This window comes from Panthera pardus, unplaced genomic scaffold (genome assembly GCF_024362965.1).
Source record: "Panthera pardus isolate Hobbes unplaced genomic scaffold, ASM2436296v1 HiC_scaffold_22, whole genome shotgun sequence".
NCBI lineage: Eukaryota > Metazoa > Chordata > Mammalia > Carnivora > Felidae > Panthera > Panthera pardus.
Genome location: NW_026526788.1, coordinates 45,655,004 through 45,667,149, shown reverse-complemented (window position 1 = coordinate 45,667,149; position 12,146 = coordinate 45,655,004). Strand labels below are relative to the sequence as shown.

Below are 12,146 nucleotides of genomic sequence, written 5' to 3'. Positions count from 1 at the left end.
AAAATCACTAAAAGTTGGGAGAGGGGAGGTAAACCTGGAGAAAGTAAAAAAGGATACATGGTTTATACCTGATAATAAAAATTTCAACTACAGAATTACTACAAATTACAAGTTTTAAAAGGGAGTTTAACATACAAATTATTATTAAATATACAAATTATTAATTAATGAGCAAAATAAACAGCTTTCTTATATATACAATCAGGTAGAAGATAAAATGAAAGATGCCATTTCTAACAGAGAAAAGAAAGAAAAAAAATTAATAGCAAAGAACCTAAAAATGCTATTAGGAACCCAAAAAGGGACTTGAAGAAATGAAAAGATTAAGGTTTTCCATATTCTTGGATAGAGAGACACAACACTTTCATAAAGCTGCCAATAAATATGAAGAAAACCCTAAACACAAAGTGAATCTATGTGATAGAAGTTAAGGTGGGAGGGGTGGTGCACAGGAGGAGATATTAACTTGAAAAGAGCGTAAGAAAACTTTCTGGGTAATGGTAATGTTCCAGATCTCGATCTGGGTGTTGCACAGAATATATACATAGGCAAAATTCACTGGGCTATACATTTAAGGACTGTGCATCTTACTGCAAATTTTACCTTCATAAAATAAAAAAATCAAGTCATCCCAACAGAAATGGTAACTAAACTAAATGGACTGATTGCAAAATTTCATATAAACAAGATGGAAGTCAGAAAAGATTTTGAAGAAGAAAGGGAATTAGCCCTAACAGAAAACATAGTATAAAATACAATAATTAAAACAGGATGGTTTGGTTCCCAAATGGGCAGATAGGTCAGTGGACCAGAAATGGTCCCAAATACACATGGAAATCCAGTAAATTATAAAGGTGGCATTTCAAATCTGTAAGACAAAAACTGTTATTCAATAAATCATGTTGGGACAACTGGATGGTTATGTGGTAACAGAAATAAGGTTGGACCTATGTATCAGATCTTACTCCAGAATAAATTCCAAATAAGTAAAAGAATTAAAAGTACAAAAAGAGAGTGAGAAAAGAACAAAGAAACCATAAAAGTTCTAGAAAAATAACATTTGAGAATTCTTGCATAGTCTTTAGCTTAGCAAAAGACTTTCTAACCATAACATGCAATTTAGAAGTCAGTAAAGATTGGTAAGCATTTTAACTATCGGGGAAAAAAATTCAGAATGATAAAATCACCATAAAGAAACCAAAAAGTGAAGAGCAAATTAGGAAAAATATTTCCAAAAATTAGCATAGAGCTATTTTCCCTAATATAAAAATAAATTCTACAAACCTAAAAAAAAGAGTAACAAAGTGATATAAAAATAGGCAAGGATATGGACAGTTCACAATAAAGAAACTATAAATAGCCCTTAAAAGTAAAAATATGTTTAATGTCTCTCATAATGGCAGGGCTGGTGAAACGCAAGTTGGAACAACTTCTACAAATGTTATTTTGGCAATGTCTGTCAAATTTAGAAAGGCACATACGTTCTGATCTAGCAATTCCACTTCTGGATATGTATCCTACACATTTCTATGCAAGTGTTAAATGATGTATATTTAAGGTAATCCACTTGACCGTGGCTTTTGACAGCAAAAGAACAACCTAAAACAACCTAGATGTACATCAAAAAAGGGGCTAGTTAAATCAATGTTACACCTGTAAAATGGTGTTATGATGTGAATTTGTGTCCCCTTTGGAACTTTGGGAGGTAATTAGTACTGTAAGAGCTTGTGAAGATAGGACCTCAATGATGGGATCACTATCATAAAAACAGGAAGAGAAAGCAGACACTCCCTCTCTCCAAGTGAGGACACAATGAGGTGACATCTGCAAGCCAGGAAGAGTCCTCACCAGGAACCAAATCTCTGAACACCTTGATCTTGCACTTCCCAGCCTCTTAGAACTAGAATGCCTATTGTTTAATCCACCCAGTCTATGATATTTTGTTATAGCTGTCCAAGCTAAGACAAATGACACATTGTGAAGGTGTTTAAAAAATAAAATAAATTTGGTATTTACATACTGATATGATTAATAGGAAATCATCTCTAAACTATATTGTTAAGTTAAAAATAAAAGATAAAGGATACTGTGCAAAGTATGCAACAACTCAATGAATAAGGAGGTGAAGTCAGAGGACATACATTACATATGTAAGACACACAATTCCTCATTGGCAATCCTGAAATCTGTCAAGCTCAGAAAAATAAGTTTTTTATAAGCTTAGTACAAACCTACTTGGTGTCAAAATCTGACAAAAATTTCCATAAGACTTTATAATCTTTATTTATCTTTAGTGTACTATTTACGCTTTTGAACAGAAATATTAACATTTAATTACAGGACGCTACACACTTCCCCCCCTCCACTAGGGATTTTGATGAAATGGTAGATGCACTATATTACCTTTCTGCAGCAACACCCCCCCCCCCCCAAAAAAAAAACCAAAAAACAACTAATTCTGAAATGCATCTGGATCCAGGGTTTTGGACAAGTAATTGTGTATTTACTTGCACATACATTAACTTCTTTACAGGGATTCACAGGAAACTTAACACTGTTTCCATGTGGAGGAAGAGAATGGGAAGGATATTTTTTACTATATCTTTCTCAATCTTTGGAATTCTGAATCAAAATGAATAAGTTACTTAGTCAAAATATAAATAAAATTACTAAAACTTTTTTAATTCTCAGCCAGATGCTTTGGTTTTTGTTTTGACTAAAAAGTAACCCTTTCTTAAGTCACAGAGAAATCTATACAGTGATGGCTTTCCTTTATTTCATTTTTGGTTGACCCTTATGGCAGCTGCGATTCACTCTGTAAAGAGCAAGTCAGAGAAGGGTGAATATCCATTCCCATTAACAGCTTTTAGAAAACAGCAAGTTCCTGACGTGTTAATGTCTCATGCCAAGCAAAGGCGGTGTGCTTGGCTCTTTTCTTTCCTAGTGACCCTAAAAATATGTTGGGACTTGAGCCCCTCAGCAACAGGAAGCAGTGAAACCCATACTTCTCTGAGAAAAATTTAAGAAAAATGCTCCTAGCGTAAATCTAGCTTTAAGTCTTCAGAGCTTCAATACTGCAGAGTTTGAGGATTCTGGTTAATATGTGAATAGCATCTTTTCTATCTGCTTTTCATATACTTCTTTTAATATCCTATTGTGCTCCAAAACGCGTTTGAGATGACTATAAAGTTTGTCTTTTCTCATGATTTACATTTTGACTTATCTGTACCATGTCACAACTTTAACCAGAAATTAGGGAAGAAGACATCTTGCTTTTTGCGGTTTATCTAGTGAGTATATTTTACTTTATTTTTTTAATAAAGTTTATTTATTTTGAGAGAGAGAGAGAGAGAGAGAGAAAGAAAGCATGTGGGGGAGGGGCAGGGGAGAGGAGAGAATCCCAAGCAGGCACCACAAAACTGTGAGATCATGACCTGTGCCAAAATCAAGAGTCAGACACAACCTACTGAGTCACCCAGGTGCCCCTAGTAAGTATATTTTAAAAGGCAAGGTAAGACATGTATGGTTTGGAAGTCGCCAAATGCTCCACCATCCAGCACTCAGGCCTCAAGATGAAAGAAATTCCCAATGAAATGCCTAACAATATCTGGTTCCTTGAATTAGGACATAAACGTACTTATGTTTGTCCTTATTTCCCATCAAGTTATACTCACTGAAAGGAAAGACTAACTTCTACTTCCTGTTGCCCCCACATCACCTAATTCCTGGATTGGTGTAGATGGTTTCTCAATGAATACTAACATCATTTCATAGTTGCTGTCTTCAAGAAGGAGCAAGAAATTTGATGTACCAATATAACCACAGAAACACTACACAGAAAACAGAAAAACACAGGGAAAATATTTCCAGATGCCACTTATAAATAATTTCCCTCGTTTTTCTAGAGACCTCTAGAAAATGCTTAATGAACTGTTGTGGTTACCCGGTCTCTGACAAATCTGCAATCTTCAGAGTCAAAATTAAGATTAAAGATATAACAGTATTCCATTTGCTTCAAATACGGGTACATGATACAGCTATTCCCAGTTCCTGGATTGCCATTCTTTTAGAAATCTGTCAAAATCAACCTAGGAAAGCTTGGACAATTCTCTGCAGTGGTAAAGATAAACACGGCAAAATAACTTTGTATCAGAGAATGTGGCAAATAATTTTCTTTTAATATTTGTTTCTGGAACGTTTCTAAATTTTAAAGCAGAGAGGATTATTGGTACAAATGTTAAATCATTTCAGTCAATTCAGATTAGATACTAACACAATCCAATTTTAAACAAACCCCAAAGATGCAGCAGAAAACAACCGGCACTTTGGAGAATTCAAATGTTTACTGTACATGAAATTAGTTTTTAATTTACTTGGCATTTTGCATTTGTTCCAAGTTAAAAATCTTAAGTGTTAATAATAGCTAAAATTTCCTGAATACTTTTATCTAGTATTCCAGGTACTATATTAGTGTCAAGCACTTCACATACAGTACCTTAAATTTTATAGCCCTATGAGATTATGTGCTATTATTACTCTCATTTGACAAATAATAAAACAAGCCCAAAGATGTTATATACCCTTAACTAACCTGGCCATATAATTAGATTTGGAGCATGAATGTGAACTCAGAGATGACCCTAAAGCCCATGTTAACAACCACTATTAAGTTTGGGCTCCTTAACTTTCTAAAGAATTGGCAGATTTTAACCAAACCTGATGTATCAGGAGACAGGGTATCAGGAGACAGACATGTATTAACACCACATTAGCTATATTTATGATATAATCCACCACCCTGAAAAAGAATGGCGGCTAGTAAGTTTTCTTACGTATTCGCATATAATTTAAAAAACAGATTTCAATGAAATTTAGCCAGTCCAGATATTCGGGGCAGGCTTTTGTTTGGGGAAAGCTCTCATAAATCTTTTAAAAGAACATAAATTCACTGTTTAGATATGCCTTTAGTCCCATGTCTGATCATAAGCTTCTTAAGGCTAATAAACTCTTCATTTTCACATCTTCCACTAACCCTCTGAGAGTAATGGAAGTCTCATTAGTAAGCATGGTGCTGTAAAATGAATAAAATCTATCATTCAAAAACTCTTAGGTTACTGTGAAGCTTTTTTTCTAAAAGAATGGATATTACAGAAAATATTTGACTTAACAATTTTCTCTGCTTCTGAAAATTACAAAAGTCTAAGTTTCACTGCTGTTCTTGACACAGGATTCTGATTATCACCCAAGGACTCTTTCTGTCCTAGCATGTTTTCTGAAGAAAAACCTATCTGGTAACATTTCTATCAAAAAAGAGTTCCAACAGCTTCAGTTTATAGTTCTAAATCCAAAGAAGCTAAGCAACTTTTCTATGGCTCTAGAACTCAATGACAAAGCCCAGAAGACAGAACTGAGAAGTGAACCCAAGTTTGATTCCTGGACAGGTCTAGTTTCACCTACTGCCCTGAATGATAGGACAGCTCTTATTTCAATACTCCTGTCATCTTTTAGGTAGTAAAGTCTGTTGACTCAGAACTCATTTCTTAAATCAGAGTTCAAGTTAATCTGCATAAGAGTAAGACAAATTTTCTAAATGTTCATGTAAGAGCTTATGACTAAGACAACAAGCATCACAGCTCACTGAAATAGGCAAATGATTCATACCTAGAGTTATGTGGCTATAATGACTTCCTTGCACTACATGAATCAGAAAGGCTACTACCTATACCATTGACTTGACCAGAGACCTCTAGAGAGCTGGCACTTTCATGTCAGACATTATTTGATACTTCTATATTTGCAACACAGCATCTAAACTACCTGGTCGATTCAAATGTGTCCAAATTCACTTCACAGACAAATCAGACTAACATGAACCAGACTTCCCATCCAAGTACTAACCAGGCCCGACCCTGCTTAGCTTCCGAGATCAGACGAGATCGGGCGCATTCAGGGTGGTATGGCCGTAGACAACATGAACCAGACTTCTATTCTACAACTTCTTCAACTGCCACTAGGATAATCACTTAAATAATTTCAAGTTGTTTCACTTGAGAATCTTCACAAGGTCATTTCCATAATATTAGGCATTGAGTTAATATTCTAACATCATTAATTTGGGTGGAATTTATTCTTTAATTGCCTTCCCAAGTGGCCTTTCTCCCAGGATCTAAAGGAATTTAAAGGCTATAGTTTCCAACTGTTCCGGGACACTTAAGGAGAGCCCATTTCAGTGCTATCTCTTCCTTTTAACATAATTTAGAGTAGAATGAGGAATGACTACTAATGGGTACAGGGTTTATTCTTGGGGTGATGAAAATGTTCTGGAATTAGATAGTGACCAATGCAAAACTTTGTGAATACACTAAAAACCACTGATGCACACTCTAAATGGTAAGTCCTATGGTATGTGAATTGTATCTCAATAAAGCTGTGATTTTAAAAAACAAAAGAATTTCAAAAACAAAACAAAATAAACTGGTTTGACATGTAACCTGACAGTGAGGTACTGCCAAAGGATTGTATCAGTAAACCTTACTGAAATCTGACATACTAGGCAAAGCAATGAAAGTTTGGGATCTCAAGATTTTCATTCCTTATCTTAATAAAGTATCATTGCCTTTTTATTTGTACTCTACATCAGATATTAATGGGCTCACCTCAAATTCGCTCATATCCAAAACAAATGCTAAAATTTATTAAGCAGTGAGTGGGAAAAAAGATGTAACTTGGGATAAATCGGTATTATTTGGAGTTTTAGGCCCATATGCTTCACCAAGATAGAATTTTAAATTAAATATTTCTAAAAATGCTATTAGAAGTTAAACATTTCTTTTTTTTAGTTTTGTTTTTTTTTTTAATGTTTATTTATTCTTGACAGAGAGACAGAGCATGAGCGAGGCAGGGGCAGAGCAAGAGGGAGACACTGAATCTGAAGCAGGCTCTGAGCTGTCAGCACAGAGCCCGACTCGAACTCGTAAACTGTGAGATCACGACCTGGGCTGAAGTCAGATGCTTTAACCAACTGAGCCAACCAGGCACTCCTAGAAATTAAACATTTCTAATAAAACTTTTAGGTAGCCTATTTCCCATATTCTAGCTTCAAAAGCAATAGTCACCAAAAGACAAATGCAATCATTTTTAGACTCCTATTGAAACATCACTGTCTGTGCATGATACACATATTTAAAAAAAAAAACATTTTAGACGAGGTTTTATTTTAGGATAGCAAATGGTTTAGAAGGGATAGAAAAAAATTGATACTGAAATTGATAAACACTGGACTTTAAATCTTATTAACTGTAAAGAGCTTTTCATCAATCAGACTTTTATTGAACACTTACTATATTCCAGGCTAGGTGCTGGAGACACAGATGCAAGACAGGCCTGTCCTCAAGGAGGTCCCATTTTGATTTCTTGCTTGCTTTTGTCAGGCACAGCACTAAACATGTTCACTTAGAGCATCTGACCTCCTAGGTTAACCCACAGCAGGAAAATCTGAGATAGACATTACAAATGACTGTAAGACTGTACGGCTGTTAAGACTAAAAAGTTAGATTTGGAAATAAATAAAGCTGTTGTACATTTAGACCAACTTCCTAACTCAACTTCCTAATACAACACTGCACTCTAAGTTCCAGATTGTACTACTAAAAAAAAAATAGTGAAATGACCGAGAGTATAACTAATACCTTTTTTAACACTCATCACTTACATAACTGTATCATTTAAAGGCATATCTATATTTCAAAGCATCCTCTTCCATTAAAAGATATTTCCCTTTACCTTCAAACTCTCCGAGTACAGTACTGAACAGTTGCTGAATGAATGAATGAAATAAACAGATGTTCTAATTGTCAAGAAGGTACTTGCTGGATGCTTGTCTCCAAACACAATGGACAGACCAGAATTCTACCGAAGACTACTGAATTTCAGAGGTAAAAATAGTAACCACTGAACACTGATACCATGCAGTCAACATGTTATTAAGTTCACAGTAAACATCTGATAGGGAACTCTCAGAAATAAAAATCAAAAGCGTTCATCGCAATACTCTAAACCGGACTTGATCCTACCATCTAAGGATTGGGAACACAAGGGCAAGACAAAGAGAGGAGAGGGTGGGGTGAAAAAGTCAAAAGGTCACCGCCGAGTGACCCTCAAGAGAAATGCCCGCTGACCACTTAAGCTCGCTCACAGCGTGATGGACACCTTCCACGCAAGTCGCGGGCCGGGCTCCCCCTCACAGCCCAGCGCTGAAAGCCACCCCAGCCTTTTTCGAAGCTGCTGCCTGTGTTCGCCCAGAGCCTTAGCACAAAGAAACCACCGAGAAACAAACCACGGACCCCGTGGGCGCCAGGAAGGCGTCCGGACCCGGCAACCGGAGGAGCGCTCTCATCTCCCCATCGCCGGGAGAGGCAGCCAGGGCGCGGCGGGCCGCCCAGGCGCCTCCGTCCGGACCTTCCTCGAAGTGTTTCAGAACTTGCCGCCCGCCGCTTCCCCCTCCCCCCCCGCCCCGCTCCATTTTCCCCTCCCGACGCGGATGCGGGACCCGTGCGAGGAGGGCGCGCGAGGACTGACGGGTGGAACTGGAGTGGCGGGCCGGGGGCTGACGGCCTGGGCGCGCCGGGTCTCGCAGCCCCACGCCCCCTGGCCGGCCCCAGCCTCCCCAGCCCCTATTGTTCCCGCGCCGCCCCCGCCCGCCGCGCGCCCCCAGCCGGCGCGCGCTCCCGCCCCCCACTCCCGGGAGGGGGTCAAGGCTGAGGAGAAGGCGGCGGCGGTGGCGGCGGCACAATAACATAAACACGGCGGGGCCGCCGGCCGCCCCGGCCCTGCGGCACCCGCCGCACTCACCCCGCAACGCAGCGAACGGCGACAGGAAAGCCCGCCGGCGGGACTGGCGCCGTCCAGGCGCTCGCCACGGCCGTTACCCAGGGCTGCTCGCGGCTCTGCGTTCCCGGCCGCGTCGTCCGGCCTCGGCCGCTCCGCTGAGTAACAGGGACGCGGGCCGTCACCGCGCACGCCCGCCCACGTCATCGCGCAGGGCCCCACCCCCGCGCCAGGCAAACGGCTCTTGGGGCGGGGCAGCCTCGGGGCCCGGATTGCGGGGGCGGGGCTCGAAGTCTGGGGCGGGGCTACTATAGGGGCCGGGAGGACTTGCAGAGGTCGCCTGGAGGCGGAGCTGCGGGGAGAGCTTTTGAGGGCCAAGTGTGAGGGGCGTGTCGGGGAAATCGGAGGGGGCGGGGCCCTGCTCTTGGCACGTGGCGGCGTGTGGCCGGAACTCTAGGCTGCTGGCCGGGGGCGGTCCACCCGTGGGAGCCAGATCTGCTGGGGCTCCTTGCCTCAGGGTTTGAAAGCAGGGTGTGCTTAGACCGGACCCACGCGGGGAGGAGGCACCCGGATTCTGAGCACATACCCGCGAGACAAAATGTCCATTACATTGACCGACATTACGTTCCATTCTGGGGACATGTGCCCGGGCCCAGCAACCTACAAGAAGGAATTGTTCTTTTCAGCCTCCTTGGAAAAACCTGCCTCCTGTTTTCCCAAAATCCACCTCGTGCCAAATTCAATGCATTACCTGATTTATCTCTCACCGCAGAAGAGACAAATTGGGAAGCCCTTAAATATCCAACAATGGGTGGAAAGGTGTCTAAATTACATACATCTTATGCAATGGAATATATTTTATCAATTTAAATGCCACGTGTTCAAGAAACTCAAGGATGCAGGAAAACGTTCCAATTTATCATTAAGAGAAAGAAGGAGGTCTGCCTATATAATGATCCTACCTATATATTATGTGTTCATAGAAAAACCTGGAAAGAAATCTGCCAAATTATTTTAACAGTAGTTTATCATTGGACTGTGGAATGAAAGGTGAATTGGTTCTCTTTTATACTTGGGAATTTTTTTTCCATGGTTTCTAAATGGAACAGTTATGTTCATAATCAGAAAAAAAACTACATTAATAATGAATATAAATATTTGTTGAATAAATGAGTGAATTCAGGTACACCATCTTCCCATGTCCTGGTGGGCTGGCCTGTTTCCAATGATTCTGAAATGAAAAATAAATGCGAGCAATCATTCATACATTCTCTTCCCATTTCCTTGTTTCCTTTTAGGCTTCTTTATTTCCTTCCTTCATATTTCCAGTAAATACGTATTTTTTTTTAATTTTTTTTTAACGTTTTATTTTTATTTTTGAGACAGGGAGAGACAGAGCATGAACGGGGGAGGGTCAGAGAGAGAGGGAGACACAGAATCTGAAACAGGCTCCAGGTTCTGAGCAGTAAGCACAGAGCCCGACGTGGGGCTCGAACTCACGGACAGTGAGATCGTGAGCTGAGCCGAAGTCGGACGCTTAACCGACTGAGCCACCCAGGCGCCCCAGTAAATACGTATTTTATACCCATTCTGTGCCAGGCACTGTGCTAGCACTACAATGGAGCTTAAAGATGTAATGAACATAATAAGGAATTAATAATGGTAAACAAATGCAAAATGATCACTGCATTATAATATAAATTGATATGGATATAAGGTATTATGAAACCAATTAATAGAATTAATAAGGCTAGGAAAGTCTTCCTTGAGGCACTGCCTCTTAAGCTAAGAGTAGATTTAACTGGGCAGAAAATATTTCAGACAGAAGTAACTTGGTGTGTAAGGGTCCTATGATGGCATATAATTGCTTATAATATTCTCTTATTATTGTTTTTATTTCTGCTGTGTTGGTTGTGATCTCTCCTCTTTCATTCTTGATTTTATTTATTTGGGTCCTTTCCTTTTTCTTTTTGATCCAACTGGCTAGTGGTTTATCAATTTTGTTAATTCGTTCAAAGAACCAGCTTCTGGTTTCATCTGCTCTACTGGTTTTTTGGTTTTGATAGCATTAATTTCTGCTCTAATCTTTGTTATTTCCTATTATCTGCTGGTTTTGGGTTTTATTTGCTATTCTTTTTCCAGCTCCTTAAGGCGTACGGTTAGGTTGTGTATCTGAGATCTTTCTTCCTTCTTTAGGAAGGCCTGGATTGCTATATACTTTCCTCTTATGACTACCTTTGCTGCATCCCAGAGGTTTTGGGTTGTGGTGTTATCATTTTCATTGACTTCCTTATACTTTTTAATTTCCTCTTTAACTTCTTGGTTAGCCCATTCATTCTTTAGTAGGATGTTCTTTAGTCTCCAAGTATTTGTTACCTTTCCAAATTTTTTCTTGTGGTTGATTTTGAGTTTCATAGCGTTGTGGCCTGAAAATATGCATGGTATGATCTCAATCTTTTTGTACTTACTTAGGGCTGATTTGTGTCCCAGTATATGGTCTATTCTGGAGAACGTTCCATGTGCACTAGAGAAGAATGTATATTCTGCTCCTTTAGGATGAAATGTTCTGAATATACCTGTTAAGTCCATCAGGTCCAGTGTGTCATTCAAAGCCATTGTTTCCTTGTTGATTTTTTTGATCAGATGATCTGTCCATTGCTGTGAGTAGGGTGTTGAAATCCCCTACTATTATGGTATTACTATCAATGAGTTTCTTTATGTTTGTGATTAATTGATTTATATATTTGTGTGCTCTCATATTTGGCGCATAAATGTTTACAATTGTTAGGTCTTCTTGGTGGATAGACCCCTTGATTATGATATAATGCCCTTCTGTATCTCTTGATACAGTCTTTATTTTAAAGTCTAGATTGTCTGATATCAGTATGGCTACACCGGCTTTCTCTCAGTGATAATTAGTATGATAGATGGTTCTCCATCCCCTATTTTCAATCTGAAGGTGTCTTTACATCTAAAGTGGGTCTCTTGGAAACAGCATATAGACAGATCTTGTTTTCTTATCCATTCTGTTACCCTATATGTCTTTTGATTGGAGCATTGAGTCCATTGACATTTAGAGTGAGTACTGAAAGATATGAATTTACTGCCATTATGGTGCTTGTAGGGTTGGAGTTTCTGGTGGTGTTCTCTGGTCCTTTCTAATCTTTGTTGCTTTTGGTACTTATTTCTGTATTTAGTTCTATGTATCTATATATCTATATATATTTTCACCTTTTCTCCCCTCAGAGAGTCCCCCTTAAAATTTCTTGCATGGCTGGTTTAGTGGTCCCAAACTCCTTTAATTTTTGTTTGTCTGGGAA

At 39.4% G+C, this 12,146-nt stretch overlaps 1 protein-coding gene across 4 annotated transcripts in view; it reads right to left on the bottom strand.

The window, feature by feature from the left end:
* MAPK8 (mitogen-activated protein kinase 8) overlaps positions 1 to 9,012 on the bottom strand; it is a 97,778-nt gene extending 88,766 nt beyond the window's left edge. For 2 of the 4 annotated variants that reach the window (XM_019444870.2, XM_019444869.2), the window contains exon 1: positions 8,851 to 9,012. The gene's annotated coding sequence lies outside the window, so the exon portion shown is untranslated. Of the gene's footprint in view, positions 1 to 7,340; positions 7,495 to 8,850 lie in introns of all 4 variants that reach the window. The other 2 variants (XM_019444871.2, XM_019444874.2) reach the window with 2 other exon arrangements.
* Between the last annotated feature and the right edge of the window lie 3,134 nt (positions 9,013 to 12,146).